Source organism: Falco punctatus (genome assembly GCF_963210335.1).
Source record: "Falco punctatus genome assembly, chromosome: Z".
Lineage (NCBI taxonomy): Eukaryota > Metazoa > Chordata > Aves > Falconiformes > Falconidae > Falco > Falco punctatus.
This window is the reverse complement of record NC_137586.1, coordinates 57,071,073-57,088,354: the sequence shown is the minus strand read 5'-3', so window position 1 is coordinate 57,088,354 and position 17,282 is coordinate 57,071,073. Positions and strand designations below refer to the sequence as shown.

The 17,282-nt window shown below is 36.7% G+C and overlaps 1 long non-coding RNA gene across 1 annotated transcript; it reads left to right on the top strand.

The window, feature by feature from the left end:
- The first annotated feature begins 974 nt into the window (after positions 1-974).
- On the top strand, positions 975-13,688 carry LOC308056690. The gene is made up of 2 exons (XR_013924927.1): positions 975-11,221; positions 11,256-13,688. It is a non-coding gene; the product is annotated as an uncharacterized lncRNA (long non-coding RNA).
- Positions 13,689-17,282: the final 3,594 nt, after the last annotated feature.

The following is a 17,282-nucleotide window of genomic DNA, read 5'->3' as shown; positions in this document are numbered from 1 at the left end:
ACCGAGGTGAGACTGGCCAGCCTGTAGTTTTCCAGGTTTTCCACACTTCCCTTTTTAAAAATGGGGGTTACATTTCTGTTTCATCTTCATCCCTATTTGTGACTAACCTCATCAAGTAACAGGGTAATGTCTTCTTTAGTCCTCCTTTTGCTGTTAACAGTCTTGAAAGTGTTTGATTTGTTATCCACCACAGTACTGGCCAGCTTCAACTCCAGTTGAGCCATATGAATTTTCTGCCTACAGTGGTGAACAGCATCTCTGTAGTCCTCCTGTGCAGCCTGACCTTGCTTCCAAAGCCCATATGTTTTCTTTTGTCTCCTAAATTCCAGAAGAACACCCCTGTTCAGTCAAGCTGGCCTTCTGCCCCACTTGCCTGATCTCCAACACATTGGAATTGCCAGCTTATGTGTTCTTTCTTAAAAGACGGCCTTTGAAAAGTCACCGGCTTTTACGGAACCCAAGACCCTCAAAAGCAAATTCCCAGGTGACCATATTTAAAAGTTCCTTGAGCAGCCGAAAGCCTGCTCTTCCAAAACCCATGGTAGTAGCTCTTCTGACAGTTTTTCCTCACATTGCCAAAGACTTTAAACTCTACAATTTCATGTTCACTGTGGCCAAGACAACCACTAATCATGACATCACCCACAACCATCCCTGTGTACAAACAACAGATCTAGGGGGCCACCTTTTGTAGTCAGCTCCATTAGTACCTGTATCACAAAGCAACCTTCATCATCCTTCAAGAATTTCCTGGACCTGATTGTGTTTGCTGTTAACATCTGGGGAGCTGAAGTTGCCCGTAAGGACAAGGCCAACTGGTCTAGATATTTCCCTTAATCCCTTGCAAAGTAATGCATGGGTACCGCCATCCTGTTTGAGTGATCTATAGTAGACTGCCACAGCAACATCCACTTTATCAGATTTTTTTCTAACCCATACCCAGAGGCTCTCACCTCTCACACATACAGTGCTACCCCCCTGCCTCACCTGCCCTGCCTGAAGAGCCTACAGCCATCCATCACAGCACTTCAGTCACAACAGTCTTCCCACGAAGTCTTTTCCACTTTATTAGATTTTCCCCTAGTACTTACCCAGAGGCTCTCAACGATGTCACCCCCAGCTGCAGGAGCTGTACAGTCCAACTTCTTTACATACAATGCTAAGCCCCTGCCTCACCTGCCCTGTCTATCTCTGATGAAGAGCCTACAACCACTACAACCATGTGCCACAGTATTCCAGCCACAAGAGCCTTCCTACCAAGCCTTAGGTATGCTACAGAGCAGTTCTTCTACCTGGGTACACCTTCAGCAGGTAGTCTCACTACTGCCCTCAGACACCAGTAGAAACCTTGGGCACACATTGCAGCCAGAGAGCTGGAACACTGCATGTTGCCTTGGGATCTCTGTCTGGGTAACTGCATTGGTCCCAGTGGGTGCTAATACCACAGGGGATACAGACGACATGACTTTCGGCTGGGTAGTCAACATTGTTTGAGCTCCCTGCAGGGGAATTATAGCTGATGGTTGTCATGGAGGTGGGTGGTCTGACTGGTGAAGCCACAACAGTGTCAAAATTTTTTCAATCTAATAATACTGTATTGTTACTCAAAAGACATCAGTGAGAATCATTAATCCTCATTGTTTTGGGAATACATTTTCAGTTTACTTAGTAAAACTTGCCCTTATTAGAGATTTCTGAAAGGAATGGAGCCTACTGAGCAGCTGGCTACAATGTCATACCTCTCATATCTTCATTAGTTTGCTTTAACAAAAAAAAAAATGTAAGTTCAAAGAAACTTTGTCCTGATTTTGCATTTAAATGTTTCTAAGTGAAACTGTGAGGAAATAATTGCGTAAGTGTTCTTTTATTTGTTTTAATGAGATATTTTTAAGATCAATAAATTCTTTATTACTAGTATTGAAACAAACAGATCTTGCCTACAAATTTCATTACTTGTACTGATTAACACTACAGCTGATTTACTGGCCAAAGCCTGCTCCAGAGAATATTTTCCCGAACAAATGAAGTCAAGAATTTTGAAAAATAATCTCCAAAATGTGTACCAAAGCAGGGAGATCAAAGATGAGGTAGGTTAACACAGATAAAACTAAATGCAATTTACAGTGGCTGAAAAATGAAAAGATGTGATTGTGTCAGGTTGTGGGTCGTTATTTAAAAAAAAAGATCAGAGTAACAATATAACCTTAAAATTTTGACACTTAGTAGATTGCTGCTATTGAACTAACTCCCTTTCTACCTAACTACCTCTTCACGTGGGCATGTACACAGACATGCACAATTGCAGCAGTCATGTTCTTTTGGATGATTTCAAATAAAGCTGTTGTAACATACAGTCAAAAAACACCGAAGTCATTTTTGCCCCACCCTGAACTGTGATAGAACCAAACTTGACCTGTTTCAAAGACTTGACTTCTCTGCTATGTTTTTATTTAGATATGAAAAAGAAGAAGAAAAAAAAAAAAAAGAAAAACACCCTTTCTGATGATAGTTCTGAGCCAAAGTTCATGAGCAACATTTTCATTTTAGGACCATCCATATCAACCTACAGAATAATGTGTTCCTCCTCTGCTCATTCATATCAATCTACAGAATAATGTGTTCCTCCTCTGCTCTTTCAGAAGTTTACCTCAGTAAATCCCTGGATTTTTAAATTTGATTCTAATAATAAATATTATTAATAATAAGTAGTAGTAGTAGTAGTAGAAATGTAGTTTAAGCAATGAAGAAAACGCCCCAAACATACAGATAAAATTACCAACAAAATTAAAAGGTACTGAATAGTGAAAAAAATATTATTTTGCTAAGTTGTATCCCATTAAAGCTATCTCACTGGGAAGTCTGCAAAGTAGACATTCTAGGTAAACTCAATATCTAATTGTCAGTACAGTGCTGCACTGGAATAAATAAGAAGATAATTTTTTTTTTTTTTTCTTAATTTTATTTTTATTGTAATCTTTTGATAGTATCCTTCTAAGGTGAATAACATGTTAAATACAGAACCAGTGGATTTGAGGGAAATAGACTGCCACTGTCAATGAGATTGAAGGTACTTAGCAACTCAAGTTAGTCACACAAGCATGTACTCACCAAAGGCATCTTCCACTGAAAATATGTTTTTATAGGATCTGAGAATTAGCATATAAATCTCTGTTCCTAGGGACAGAGCTGAAATTCTTGGCTCCTGATTGAGCACGCATCTTGGAAATACAACCACAGGGAAGTATGCTTCATCCTTAGGTTACATTGTTGAATCACATATGGAACAAAGGATATTCTGTTAACATATCCATGGATCCCTTCTGCTCAAACTCTGTCAAAGAACAAATATTTTGCTTTCTGAGGAATTTTGCATGGAAATTAAGAAACGTAAAACATGCAAAACTATTTGGCAGCCCTTATAAACAAAACAAAAATTTATAAAAGAAGAATAGATATCACATCTGACTTTCCATTGTATAAATGTAAATTACATTAGAATTACATTAGAATTATATTAGAATTAGAAGCAATTCTATTTAAAATCTTTTGAAGATTTTTCATCACCCTTCCCAATCTCAATTCCCTAACAAATGAGTGATACTAAAATAAAATATTGAATATAAAGTATTGTCATGGTACTATGCCTTTCTAAAAGACAAATGAGTACAACTCCTAGTTTTGTAAAAAGATGTCTTTCTGGGCAAGAAGACTTTTTGTCTAGCAAATTTATCATGCATCAGATGCTTTCTTGCTGCAAACATTAGCAGAAAAAGCATACCAAAACACAACTTCTTTTCTCATTCTCAAATATACAAAAAAATCATAAGTTGAGGACACTAGAAATGACTACAGCAGACAATGCCAGGAAAACTGTGATTTCATTTTCCTGAAGCTTAGACATAGCTTTTCAAAACCACGTCTTACATAATAATGTGAAGACAAAGAAAAAAAGCTTTGCATGTTTCATATAGAACAACGCTTTTAATAGATTTCCCTGCACAATGGCAGCAGAAATTAGGATATTTTTCTGTATTGTCTTGCAACTTGCTTGATGTTAACTTCTTTATAAAGATACAGTCTTTTCGCCACTTAGTAGACTTCCAGTATGAAACAAAACCTTGCAGTCCATTACTTTAGGAAGGTGTTAAACATGGTCTAGATTTATAGGCATCCATCATCACAAAAATGTTTAACTGGATCTGTTTTACAAGTCAGATATCCTTATATAGTTTATAAGCAGGAATTAGATGGCCTACTCCATATTTCACAGCAGGCTGAAGGACCTCACTTAAAATAGCTTTGTTAGTTATGGTAACAAGAGCTATCTGTTAAACTTTACAGCTGACATAACAAAACAACACCTGAAAGAATCCTTTAAAAGTTGCATCTGCCATTTTAATCATTCTTCTTAGGAAGCAGCTGCAGGTGTAAAATGCTAAAGTGCTGTATCTGTAACCTGGGTCACCCAGATGAGATAAAGCAACTTTCCACGGCAAGCATTAACTACCAGACCACTATGGCCCTATTTCAATCCCTTTAAAACTATGAGCTTCATGCATGAGTAAAACATCTTGTCTTCATTCTGAGTAGCAGAATTTGCACTGCAGTAACTTTGTATAAAGCTCCAGCAATCAGGTACGGTGCAGCCATTCATTTGTTTGTGAACTGAAAAGAGTAATACAAACCCCTCTCACTCCTACACAAAGAGCGTTTTCTGAAATAGTTTTTCCTACTAAAAGCAAATTAATTTATACCTGGTTTACAGATTTTGAGGTTTGAAAACCCATTAGAACATAGTTATAGTCACCCGTTCTCCCCACCTAAACTAATTTTTCAGAAAGCTAAGTCACCGGATTATAACTAGCGTTGTGTGAGAGATGTGAAGAGTTCAGTGACACCACTAGGCTGCTGTGCATGCACCTTGTGGAGTTCATCTCACTACTGCTGTATGACCATAGATGCAATCTCAGTGAATTGGTGCATATTCTCTGAAGACCTGCTCTCTTCTGCCTCTTTTCTAAGACATTTTCCTTCCTTGGTGACTAGCTTTCTGACTTGCAGGGTTGATAGGGGCTGAAGTATTTTGTAGACTTTACCTTGCAGATTTATCTTCAAACATAAGTTAATACATGTTGCAAGTAATTCATATATCACTACATTTCCTTGTTCCTTCTTTCCTGTTTTGCCAGAAAGTAACACAAATTTAATGTTGTGTATCTCTGGAAAAAAAGAAAATCCTGATATAGAACCTGATACTAAAGCAGAAAAAATATCTTTACTGCAGAGACACAAAGGACTTAATTTTATTTTAAAATCAGCTTTTACTTCCTTGAATATACCAACACAACAGAAGTGTGAAGAGAACAACTTTTCTTCTGTATGGTTTTTGTTGGGAATTTTTTGTGGTTTGGGTTTTTTTTATTATTTTGTTTTAGGGGGGCTTGTTTGGCTTTTTTTAAGAAAATGGCAGTTGTGAGCCATATCATGGCATAAAATATGATACTTCAGTTGCACAATAACATCTCCCATTTGTGCTGTGGAGCACAGCTTGTGACCTGTAATGATCAGTTCTCAGTGGGCAGCTCACACCTTTGTTGTTGTTTTGTTCTTTTTGTTCATATGTATGGTTGGGAAAAGACTTACAGAGTAATAATTCATCACAACACTTTAGATAGATACATAATTTACCAGCCAGGCTACTGGCAGAATTCTGGACCTCTGCTGTACTGAGCCCTGAGACTGAGGAAGAATTTGACAGAATTTCTTTGGACAGTCTAGGAATATTAATACCAATTTTTTGCACAAAAGGTATACCAATTAGCAGAAATATTTATATTCAAAAATATATATGAAAAAGACAACCTCAACTTGAAGCTGCAAGCCACACTCTATTCATTTAGAAGCTCCTGACATAAATCATCTTTCTAGATGGTACTTTCTCTCCTTAAACTGCACTGCTCCTGTGAGCCAATTTCATCATCTAGAATATATGGTGGAGCTGGATCTTCAGCTTTTTCTCTAAGGTAAGATGTATAACTACAGCTAGCAAATAGAGAATAACCAACCAACCTGGGTTTGTGCGTATCCTCTGGGTTTGTATGCTCTGGTCCTCTTACTACTACTGCTTCTGTCATCACCTATTAGCCTTTCTTTTCTTCATTATCTCTTCTTCATATTTCTCATCATCTTCAGTAACTGCAAATTTGAATTAATAGTACATTTTTACTTACAATGCAACATTACCTATTTTTTCCTATGGAGAAATTTGAACTTTAACCAGTCAGTTAAGGAAAATCTAGTAAAGTGAGTGAGAGGCCATGCATAATAATGCTATTTCTCTTTTCTAGATATTTTTTAATCTTCCAGATTGGGGAGCTCAATGGGTACATAGCTACAGAAAAGGAGTTAAAGGATAGCAGACTTTGCCTTCAGATTCCTTCCCTTTCTGCATAGTCAGCCCTTCCTACGTCATTTAGGGTCACCATCTTCACAGAGCAGAGTGAACAGGTCTTACACTGTAGCTATTGACCACAAAGAAGGAAAAAAGATATAAGAAAAAAAAAAAAAGCTATCATTGTAACATTACTTATATCCTTTTAAGCAGATACTGACAACAGCATCTTTACTCTCAGAGTAATTTTTCAATGACCGGCAATGTCAGTTCAATTATATTCAATCAAGGCAGCAAACTTCAGAATTTCACTTCTGTAACAAATGAAAATGTTAGGGTTCCTTTCCATTCTAAAAACTTCCACAACCAATAATAATGTGTTATAAGAAAACATTTTTCAGCTAAGAATAAAGAAAGAAATTAAACGCTTCCTGGACTTGATCATATTAAAGGGCTTTTCTAACATATTCTATGATTTTATGGTGTAATTTTGTCACTTTGGGTTTTTTTCTTTTGTTGGTGTTTATCTTTTCAGCTATCAGTAGGAAAGGCAAACTGTCATGAGCTTGGCTTTAACAAAATACAAGTATATATAAACAAACTTTACACGTTAAAGGGAAGCATTTCTTGTTACAACTGCAGACACAAATTAACTTCAAATATACATCCCTTTTTGCAGGAAAATAATGATTACTGGGTTGAACACAGCCTTACATAATGCAGGACCAAAAACGTGTAGATAAAGGAAAACAAGGTGTTAACTCTGCTAATAGCTCTGTGAGCTGTTACCACCTGTGCCCACTGGGACCCAAAATCCACGCAACTCCCCAAATCTCAGTATTTTGGCCTCACCTTCAGCAGGAGAGGTGAAACCAGAGGAGGAATGGTAAAGGGTTCTTTTCTACATATACCTTAAAAGGTACAGACAAATATGGATGTTGAATTTGTTTCCAAGGTTCAGACATTTCTTACGCTATTGCATTAAAAGGTTGTTTATTTTTGTTTTCTTGGAAAGTGTTAGGATTTGGACAAAAATAAGTTTTAATAACATTTACTACTTTTGGGGTTTGTTACCACAGGAAGTTGAGAGAAACCATATGGTTAGTAACATCATAATAAACAGATAGCAAGCTTTTGTACAGCAAATGAAACACCCTACAAGTCAATGCTGAACTGTCAGCCGATGTTCTAAACTGTAATCTAATCTGCAGTCAAATTTGTAGGGAAGTATTATAAATGTAATTAGGATGATCCTTTCTAGCACATGTTGTCATTTCTTTCATTTAGCTATTTGTAGAGTACTGTCTTCCTGAACAGAAATGTGCTAAAACACAATTTAAAACACTGTCAATCCAGAACTTGAATGACAACAAAATCTTGTCAGCAAGAATTAAAAAGTTATTGAGTATAGTTTTGCTCATGTTATAGGATTTTGGCTTTTAACTGACAAGGTTGTTCAGCTCATCTCCTCCTTTCCTTCCACTTTTTAAGTATTATTCAATAGTCATTTAAGTTCTCATCACATGTTTTATTCAGAGGGTATTTTAGAAATATACTTTCCACTAATCTCTTCCAGTTTGAAATTAAAATTGCATAATTTGCATATTAAACAAACTTCTCCTGGGTTATCTTCTTTATTATTTCTTCTGAAATTGAGATAGGAATCCTTTTTCTTTATCTAAGTGTGACTTTTCAGTGAAGGCATTTGTGGCTTAGGAATGGACAGGTTATTGCACTGACTTTATGTCCCTGTTTCAAAATATTTATTTCATGCATCTAAACCAGCCACATATCATAAAACCTAGGATTAAAAAGAACAAAAACAAATACATAAAAGGAAATAAGTCTTTCCAGCAAAACAAAAATAAAAACACTTCAAGTTCCTGTTCTAGGAAAAATGTTATTTATTAAGATTAAAAAAACAAAATAAAATAAAATAAACCACTCAAATTCCTGGTCTAGGAAACTGTTGTTTATTAAGGTTCATGTAAATAAAACTGTTTCTGATAAAAACTTTTCCTACAACTCCTTATAAGTGACCAGACTGAAGGTCTTATAATCGCATATGAATGCCAACATCTCATGTATACATTAAACTAGTCTATTTCTTCACCTTCAGTAAACTCAGCAACATCCCTTCTGAAGTTTCCTCCTTCCTTTAATCTCAATAATCAGAAGTGCTCATTGCCCATCACGGAAAAACCGAAATGCTCCTTACCCCCCTCTGTTAGATTGTGTGTCTTGCTCTACATTTCAAAAAACTCCTTTTCTGGAACCCTATTAGCATTCATTAAACTATACCTACTCCTTTTCTCTCCCCAGTCTGGCATAGATGTAAACTTTTTGTAAATGCATTGACTATGTGCTGATGTATACTCAATAAGCCATAGCTTGAACTAGCTATTAAAACTGCCCATTACTCCTTGGTATTGGTGTAGAAGTGGATTTTGAGGAAACTTCACAAAGGAAAAAACTATTCTTGTAGAATTTCTACATAGCTTTTTAAAAATTCACTGAGTCTGGTAAAATTACCCAATATTCTGTCATGAGTGGCAGTCAGGTATCTACTATTATATGGAGAAATAACCCAACTTTTAGCTGTCCCTTTGAAATGCAGTTTTATGGGTATTAAGGGAATTCTGCTCAGTTCAACTGAATAAATGAACTCATTAAAGCTAGTAACACAAAATTACCTTTATTGCAAAGAGATTGAACAATTTTGTTGGCAAAGGTTTTCTTGTCTCATGAGTAGTGATCCCTACCTTCCATTGAGAGACACTGAGTTTACATCTTGTACCAAAATAGTTATAACTGCACTGCATATTCAGAAATTGGTTCAACTGTTCTTGAAATGGAACCAAGGCCATGCAAATCTATTAGGTTTCTCAGCTAATCTGTACAGTGTTTCCAGTTTGAAGTTAAGGTTCGTGCCTTGGCTGTACCAAGATCATGTATCCCTCAAAACTGAGTAAAACTGTTCAGGAGGTCAGACTCATGTGAGAACAGTTGGGTGTGTATACACATGCACACCCATGCAAAAACATCTTGCTGTAGATGTTCCACAGGCAACAGTTTGCGTGAAACTAGGGGAGCTGCAGGAAAGGTCACATTAGGGCTTTCTTGTGTAATGCCAGTCCTGAGGCTTGGAGATCATTAAAAGATGACTTAGAGCTGCCCTTAAGCAAAATTCTAAAAGAGCTGAGGTTTTATTAGAGTTTTACCAGAGTTAAAATTCTAGAGAGGAAAAAAAAATAGTTAAGATTCAAAGAGGACAAGATTGCCCCACAGTCATGTCTGTTCTTCCATCGAAAAACTGCTAAACTATCTCAATATTTTTAAACATTTTTTGAACCTTTTAATAGTAATTCCGTAATTTACTTCACACATTTTTAATCCTTTTTTTTGTCCCAGCCTCAGACCCCTCACCCTTCTTTTAATTGTCCTCACTCCTGTCACTTTTACAACTATTTAGTTTCTCTCCTGCTAATTAAATTCCACTTTCTATCCAAGGCAGGGAGTGGAAGGGGCAGGAAAGGAAATTTTTCATATAAATACAATATTTGGAGCTACTGGTTTCAGCTGGGACAGAGTTAATTTCCTTCTTAGTAGCTGGTGCAGTTTGCAGGTGCTGTGGTTTGCCTCTGATGTGAGAGCAATGCTGACAGCACACTGATGTTTTTAGTTGCTGCTGTGATGTTTATACTCAGTCAAGGACTTTTCAGTTCCTTGGGCCCTGCCAGCCAGAGGGCTGGAGGGGCGCGGGGAACTGGGAGGGGGCACAGCAGGATAGGTGACCCAAGCTAGCCAAAAAGATATTCCATACCATATGACATCATGCTGAGTATATAAACTGGGGAAAGAAGAAGGAAGGAGGGGACATTTGGCATTATGGCATTTGTCTTCCCAAGTAACCATTAAGTGTGACGGAGCCTGGTGATGGCTGAACACCTGCCTGCCCATGGGGAGTGGTGAGTGAATTCCTTGTTTTGCTTTGCTTGTGAGTGTGGCTTTTGCTTTACCTATTAAATTGTTCTCATCTCAACCCTTGAGTTTTACATTCCTTTCTGATCTTCCTTCCCATCCCTCTGGGTAGGGGAAAGTGAGCAAGCGGCTGCGTGGTGCTGGGTTGCTGGCCAGGGTTAAACCACCACAAAGTGTTTCCTATCCATGCTCTATCTTCACTGTTAAGTTGTAAGATCTGTAAGACATTGGTTTTGATTAAAGTTTTCCAACACCTCCTTTTGCAATGATTTGTTTAATATAAAACTTTGCAGTTAGTTGCTTCTTCCAGAAAACAATGTTCTGCCAACTTGCAGGTATTTTTTTAAAACACATTTTTGAGGATAAGACTAATGAGAGGCACAGATTTTTTTCTTTTCAGTGATATTCTGAGCACTTTGAAATACTTCTTTTGGAGCTTTAAAATTACTTAGCAAGATGAGAATTTTGAATAATTTTTGTTTATTGAAATACCTTTTACTTTATATAGGTAATCTGAACATAATTCCAATTTATTGGATTCTTGTTGGTCTAATTCATGAGAAAATGGAGTTTATGATGGTTTTTTGTACTCTGGGAATGCTCCTCCTCTTATAGCTTCTACAGGTGCCCAGACTATGCACATAACAGCTCCTCAAAGTAATTCAGATCCATTCAAGCAAAGCCAAAGTTCTCATGCAGTGTTGGCACCATGTTGACCTGTAGTAAATTCAGTCCCACACTGGAAACATGAGCAGAAAACTGATCTCCCAGCCACTCTTTTGCTTGACATATGCTTATAGGCTGAGGAGTCAGGGGGCATGCTGTGGACAGAAAGATTATAGAAATTTTGTTGAGAAATAGAGAAATAGAGAAATAGAGAAAGATTTCAAACATTGAAAAGGAAGGGTGAACCCTACTGTGGAAATAACAAAAAAAAATTTAAACAGTTTGGGCTAAAAGGCTGGGTTAAGAGTCATCATTGTGTAACTAAGCACAGATGCAGCAGACACACATAGTTCTCTAGAACATAGAGTGAGGTGTTGAAAGCAAGCACAGGAACTAAATGTCTAGACAAGAAAACTAGAAAAAAATATCTGGAGTAATAAAAGCAATAAATAGGTTAATAAGCCAAGATGGACATGAGGGTCCTGGAATAAGGAAGAGTACAAGAAGCCAACAGTTTTTTCAGTACTGTGGGCTGGAGTACGGGACTTGGAAAGGAGATCAAGCAAGAACAGGCACTGCTTTGCAAAGCAGAAAAGAAACAGTGCACAATTAAGAGAAGACTGGGAATAATACAGGTTGGAGATTAAAAATCTGAGGGACTAGAGCAAAATAAGCAAATGATATTGTATCCACTAGCTCACATTACCCATGAGAATCAAACAGGAAGAACCTGGACTCCCACTTACTACTGCAAATAGTCACCAAGGAGACTGCAAATCTTACTCTTTCTCTGCTGTGATGTGGAAGCACCATGAATTTCTAGTAGATTTGCTAGTGGGGTGAAGTTTTGATATGGTGCTTGCTAGAAACATAACTAATGGTGCTAGAGTGTTCACTTGAATTGGATTTTGTCAGTCTCATCATTATTACTAGCTTAGTGCAGATATTAGACATGTAGTTTTGCTGATACTGTACTGTAATTAAACTCTTTGATCATATCTTTCACAGTATGATGGAAGCTGTATGCCATTAAGGCCCATTCTGTTCTTTGAGACAGAAGTGAAAATTATTTTATCCTACCTTTTAACAGGAAGAAGATAACTGCAGAAAAGTTAAAGTAAAAATTTGCCAGTGTCTAGTGTTTCAGGTAAAGATCCCATGTCACTAAAATGTCTGATATTTCCTATATAACCTTAAACTCCTAATAAGGTATTTTCATACCTGAGGTATTAGATTTCTGAGCTGGAACCTCTTTTTCCTGAAGAAAGTTGCTCAAGACGGTCATGCTTCAGAGGCAAAGCTTGGAATGGTACATAGACATTCTCAACCCTTTATTTATACTGCATGTCTAAGCAAAAGATTTCAGTTTTTAAATAAGAAAAAAAACAAAACCAATAGCTGTCTAATTCTTTGGTACAAAGAAATTCTACAAAGTATTTGTTTTTCTACTTTTCTGTTCCCTTAACAGCTGGATAATAATCTCTGATCTATGCAATAAAACTAGACACCTCACACAATTGGACATGAAATTAGATTCGTCTTTTAAAAATGTGTTTTTCTACTGAAAGAATATATTACTTTTTTTCTTTTCTAATCGTAGTGCAGTCTTTCTAGAATGCCCACAGCAAGCTGTTAATGATGTATAAAACTGTATATGTATCTTTTCCTTATACCATGCCTCAACATATACAACACTAATGATTGCTGTTGCAGGTAATCTTGATGACAGCCTAAAAGGTTTGTCAAGACAAAAAAGCATACCAAACAGTTTTCAAACACTTTTCTTTTGCATTTTTTCTTACCCGTCCATCTCTGTTGAAAGGGAGAGATGAAAAGAGAGGAGGGGGGGAAATGATTAAGCTGAGAATTCAGTTGCCATTAAGATCCTCTCAAGCAAGAGCAAAAGATCTCGCTAAAAGTGTTGCAATATGTATACATGTGTTTGCTTAAAACAATCAGAAAGTAGAAAAGCAGTATCTTTTTCTGAGCCTGCAACATTACATCTGGGCACATTTAGGACTGTATATTTTTATCAAAGAATTACCCTCTTATAAAAGCAGTTATGAATGTGGCTTTCAACTCTTAAGCTATCATTTAAAATTACACATATCATGAAGAAAACTTTGGGAGAAGTATCAACATTGGAGCTACAAGCTTATCTTGCATCCTGGAAAGATGGAGAGGAAGAAGTCCTGATGTAATGCATGATAATTTTGTCTTTTACAATAGAAATCTTGAATTTATCATGAAGTATAGAAAATGGGGTTTTGGTGACTGGTACTGAGCCATAGTTTGCTGAAACATGCTGGATTAAATATATAATTACTTGTCATTAAGAAAGCCCAGGACCCAGTCTTGGGTCCATTACGTGTCCCAGAAATCCAGTTAGTCTTTCATGGTTCAAAATACCCCATCTTCATATTCTAATAGATTCTATATGCAATACCTGCTGTCCCACATATGCAAAGTGGCCAGTTATGTTCCTTTACAGACTCCTTAAATTATGGGTGCATTGTCTATTCACTTGTATTCAGTGTCTCAAGAGTGGCCTGTTAGGGCTTGCATTTTGAGCCTGAGGCTTGCAGGGTTGCTTCACACAGTGAACAGAAAAAGGGCTAGCCTGATAGGAAGGAAAAAAATAAAACAAACAGCAAAACGAAACAAACAAATAAAGCATTAAAACAAACAAACAAACAAAAACAGAGAAAAAAACCCTAAACTTTTCTGATGTAAGCATCCTTTATTGGAGAAAGAATTCTGAGTTTCTTCTTGTAGGATGTTGTGATAAAGGGAGAAAATGGTCCTCAGAATTTCAGGAACTGACAGATTAAAATGCAAATACAGCAACTGCTTACACTGTACTAGGTATATGCTTCATAGTGAAGTTAGAGGAAGTAGAAAGATTGTATGACAAATTAAGATGCCTTTTTGTAAACTCTTCACAAAAGCCCACAGTGGCAAAAGTCTTTTGCAATAGTTTAGGCATACTGATAGCTGTCAAGCTTGTTCAATGGACAGGATGGAACTGCCCAGCAATGAACAGATGCAAATGCTTCTTGGGTTGCAGTGTCTGATCTGCTCAAGTGATTTTTTCTTTGCTGTAGGAATTTAAAAAAAATATGAGGGAAACAAAACGTAGTACTAAATTGTCTGACTCTCCTGCTTACTCCACCTTGACCATTGGTCTGCCTTTGGTCTGCCAAGACATACCAAATCAAACCACTGTTCAGATTGTTCAATGAAAAAGTCAAGTTTACACATTTACTTGCTTTTGAGCAAGACAGAATAATAGAGAATGTATATAAATCTAATTATCAACCATTGTATTCATCATAACAGTGAAGGTGAAAACTGCTTTAAAATAAATCTTTAAAATTCTATTAACAATAACTGTTTGAAAAATACTCCCTTCTTGAAAACACCTTTTTTTGGCTATTGACAACCTGAAGGAAGGAAACAAACAAATGTTGAGGTAAAATGCATTGTAAACTAAATTGATCTATTCTTCAAAGAAATACAGCATGTTTGAACAGGAATGTATTCGACCAGTTTTAGGATCTCCTCTACACATCAATTAATTGATAAAGTTGTGCCAATAATGACCGCTTATTTCTAAAAATCTTGCCAGTTTTGTGCTGCCACTTCCAACTATTCATCCAAGTATAGTATTCTCTTCTTTCAACTATTCAGCTTTAAGGATAGCTAATACAAATGGCCCATAACTCCAGATATGTGAAGTATTTATATCAATATGATATAAAACCTGACAAATCAAATGTTATATAATTTACAAGATATATACTTAGCAGGTTTAGGTTTTTTTCTGTAGTGGAAAGTCATATGAAATTTGCTGACTTGCAATAATTTAAAGGCAAATTATCAACTTGAATTTCAATAGACTAATCTTTCTAGAATACTATTTTATGGTAATTTACTGTCAGAAAAACAGTATATCCTAATTTTTAAAATACTATATTATTGCCGTGCAGAAAAAAAGAAGGGGGAGGGCGGATTTTAATGCTCCTTGTCTGTCATTTAGCAAATAAACCATGAAGTCATTGGCATTTTCACAACTCCAGATAGTACAGAACCCTAAAATACATTTATTTAAATAGAAACTACCATGTCGGTTGAATTTTTCTTTTCTTTGCCCTCCCTCCAGCCGATAGCAAAAATGCCCTTGTTTGAGGATGTATAAAGAAATGAATAAATAATTTCCTAAAGCACTAGGATTAATATTACTGTCAACAACTCTGCTTCAAGCTCATTGACCATTCAAATATGAGGGTAAAATAATCTGCACAAGATTCCCTCCACCCTCCAGGACCCTGGTAAAAATGGGTTTATCTTCTGCAGAAGAAAAAATACTGCATCATGAAAGACTCTATGACCTTATATTCCTAAATGAGTTACATTCCTTTGACCTCCTTTTAACTGCTGTAAATTTTTAGCCACAAGCAAGCATCTAAACCAAAGCAAAATAATCCGTCCTTCAGGGCAGTGACGAGAACAAAAAAAGACTTACTCATGGAATATGTTAACAAGAGTGAGAGATGCTTGCATGCCACAGTAATGAAGGTACTACACAAAATCTTCTTCAAATCTGGAATTTTTCTCATGAGAGATTTTCTATCCATGTAGAAACTCATTGCTTAAATGGGTCTGTGAAACCTCTGATGTTGGATTAAATATTAACCACCTACAAAAGAAAGGAAATATGGTCCATAGTCAAGGTATTAGGAAATCAAATAGAATAAAATCCAGAGAAATAAAGCACTTTGCATATTTCTTTAACGATAATTTTCAGTATTAATTCTATAAATACAAATTGCAAAAATTTCTGATACAGAAATACAGTATTGGAAGTGTTCTTTTAGTTTCATACTTAATATTAGTGAGTATGAATTATATGGAAATACTGCTGAATTTAGAGTATCTGCTTTATTCAGTATGTTAACTTTCTGTGTTCTCTGTATACATCAGTCACTAGATCTATGGCCCTGACATTTTATCTTGAAGATATTTCTGCAGTAAATGACACATAGACTATGAGTTCAGTTACCTAATAGATGATGTATCTATATGCACCTTCATGTTATAGTTCACGTATGCTGCATTCACAACTCATTGTAAGCATGTAACCAATTGTCTACACTTCTGGAACAGTCAATGAGATGGGGAAAAATTAAAATAAAAAGGAACTATACAAATGGTCAGAAATTTTCTAATGGAACACTTATAACACCCCAGTCATTTGTCAAAGCCAAGCTGCTCCATAGGAGGTGCACTCCCTAGTTTTTGAAGGAAACCTGCCCAACTCCCCACCTGACCACCATGGGCTTTTGAGGGATGTCTAAAAGATACAGCTCTATAGAAGCTACATAAACAGGGACTCCCCAGGACAGATGCCTGAGGTTTCCAGCCTACATTGATATGGGCAACCCTGCTACTCTGACTGCTTTAGAGTCAGAAAATTCCAGGGTGTTTTGTGTCAGAAGGAGAAATTAAGATGGCTGGCACCCATAGGTGTGTCTGGGGAGAGCCGCCAGTTTCAGCAGGTGTTACACACTGGACAGATGTGAGGTGCAGCGTTCCGGGCCCTAACAGCACAGCCTGCTGCTGCTGCTGCTAGGGCTGTAGCTGTCGCTCCACCAGCCACTCTGAGCTAGAAGGGGAAACTTTTCCCAACTCTAAATGGAGGAAAGGAAGGAAACAAAACCCTACTACCTCATCCTCTGAGGATATTCCAGATAATTCTGAGTTAAGAATTCAATAATTCTTTGGAGGAGTGCTTCAATTTTGAGTTTTTGGAATTTCCCTTTTTTCTGGAATGCCTTTTTTTTTTTTTTTTTTTTTTTTTTTTTCCCTGCAGGATTGTCTTGTTCTTAAATAATAGGTTTGTATTCCAGTTTGAGATTAGGTTATTTCCCCCCAGGTATTGTCTAACTCCCCAAGGAATGGACTAAACATTCAGAGTTCTGACCAGAATTATTTATCTAATGAGGAGTGAATAAGCAGTCATCATTGCTGAGCTTTCATTTTGTATGCTCTCAAAACACCTTACTGCTCTTCATGAAGGGAAACTGATGGAGAAAGAACTTCAGTTAAACAGTCCTGTTAACCAGGGCAAGAGGCAAATACAGGAACATGGATTTCTTAACTAGTTCCTAGCCTGACACTACCCTAATGATACTGCTAGGGCAGAAAGACAAAAATGGATATGGTAAACACAGACATTCTTGGT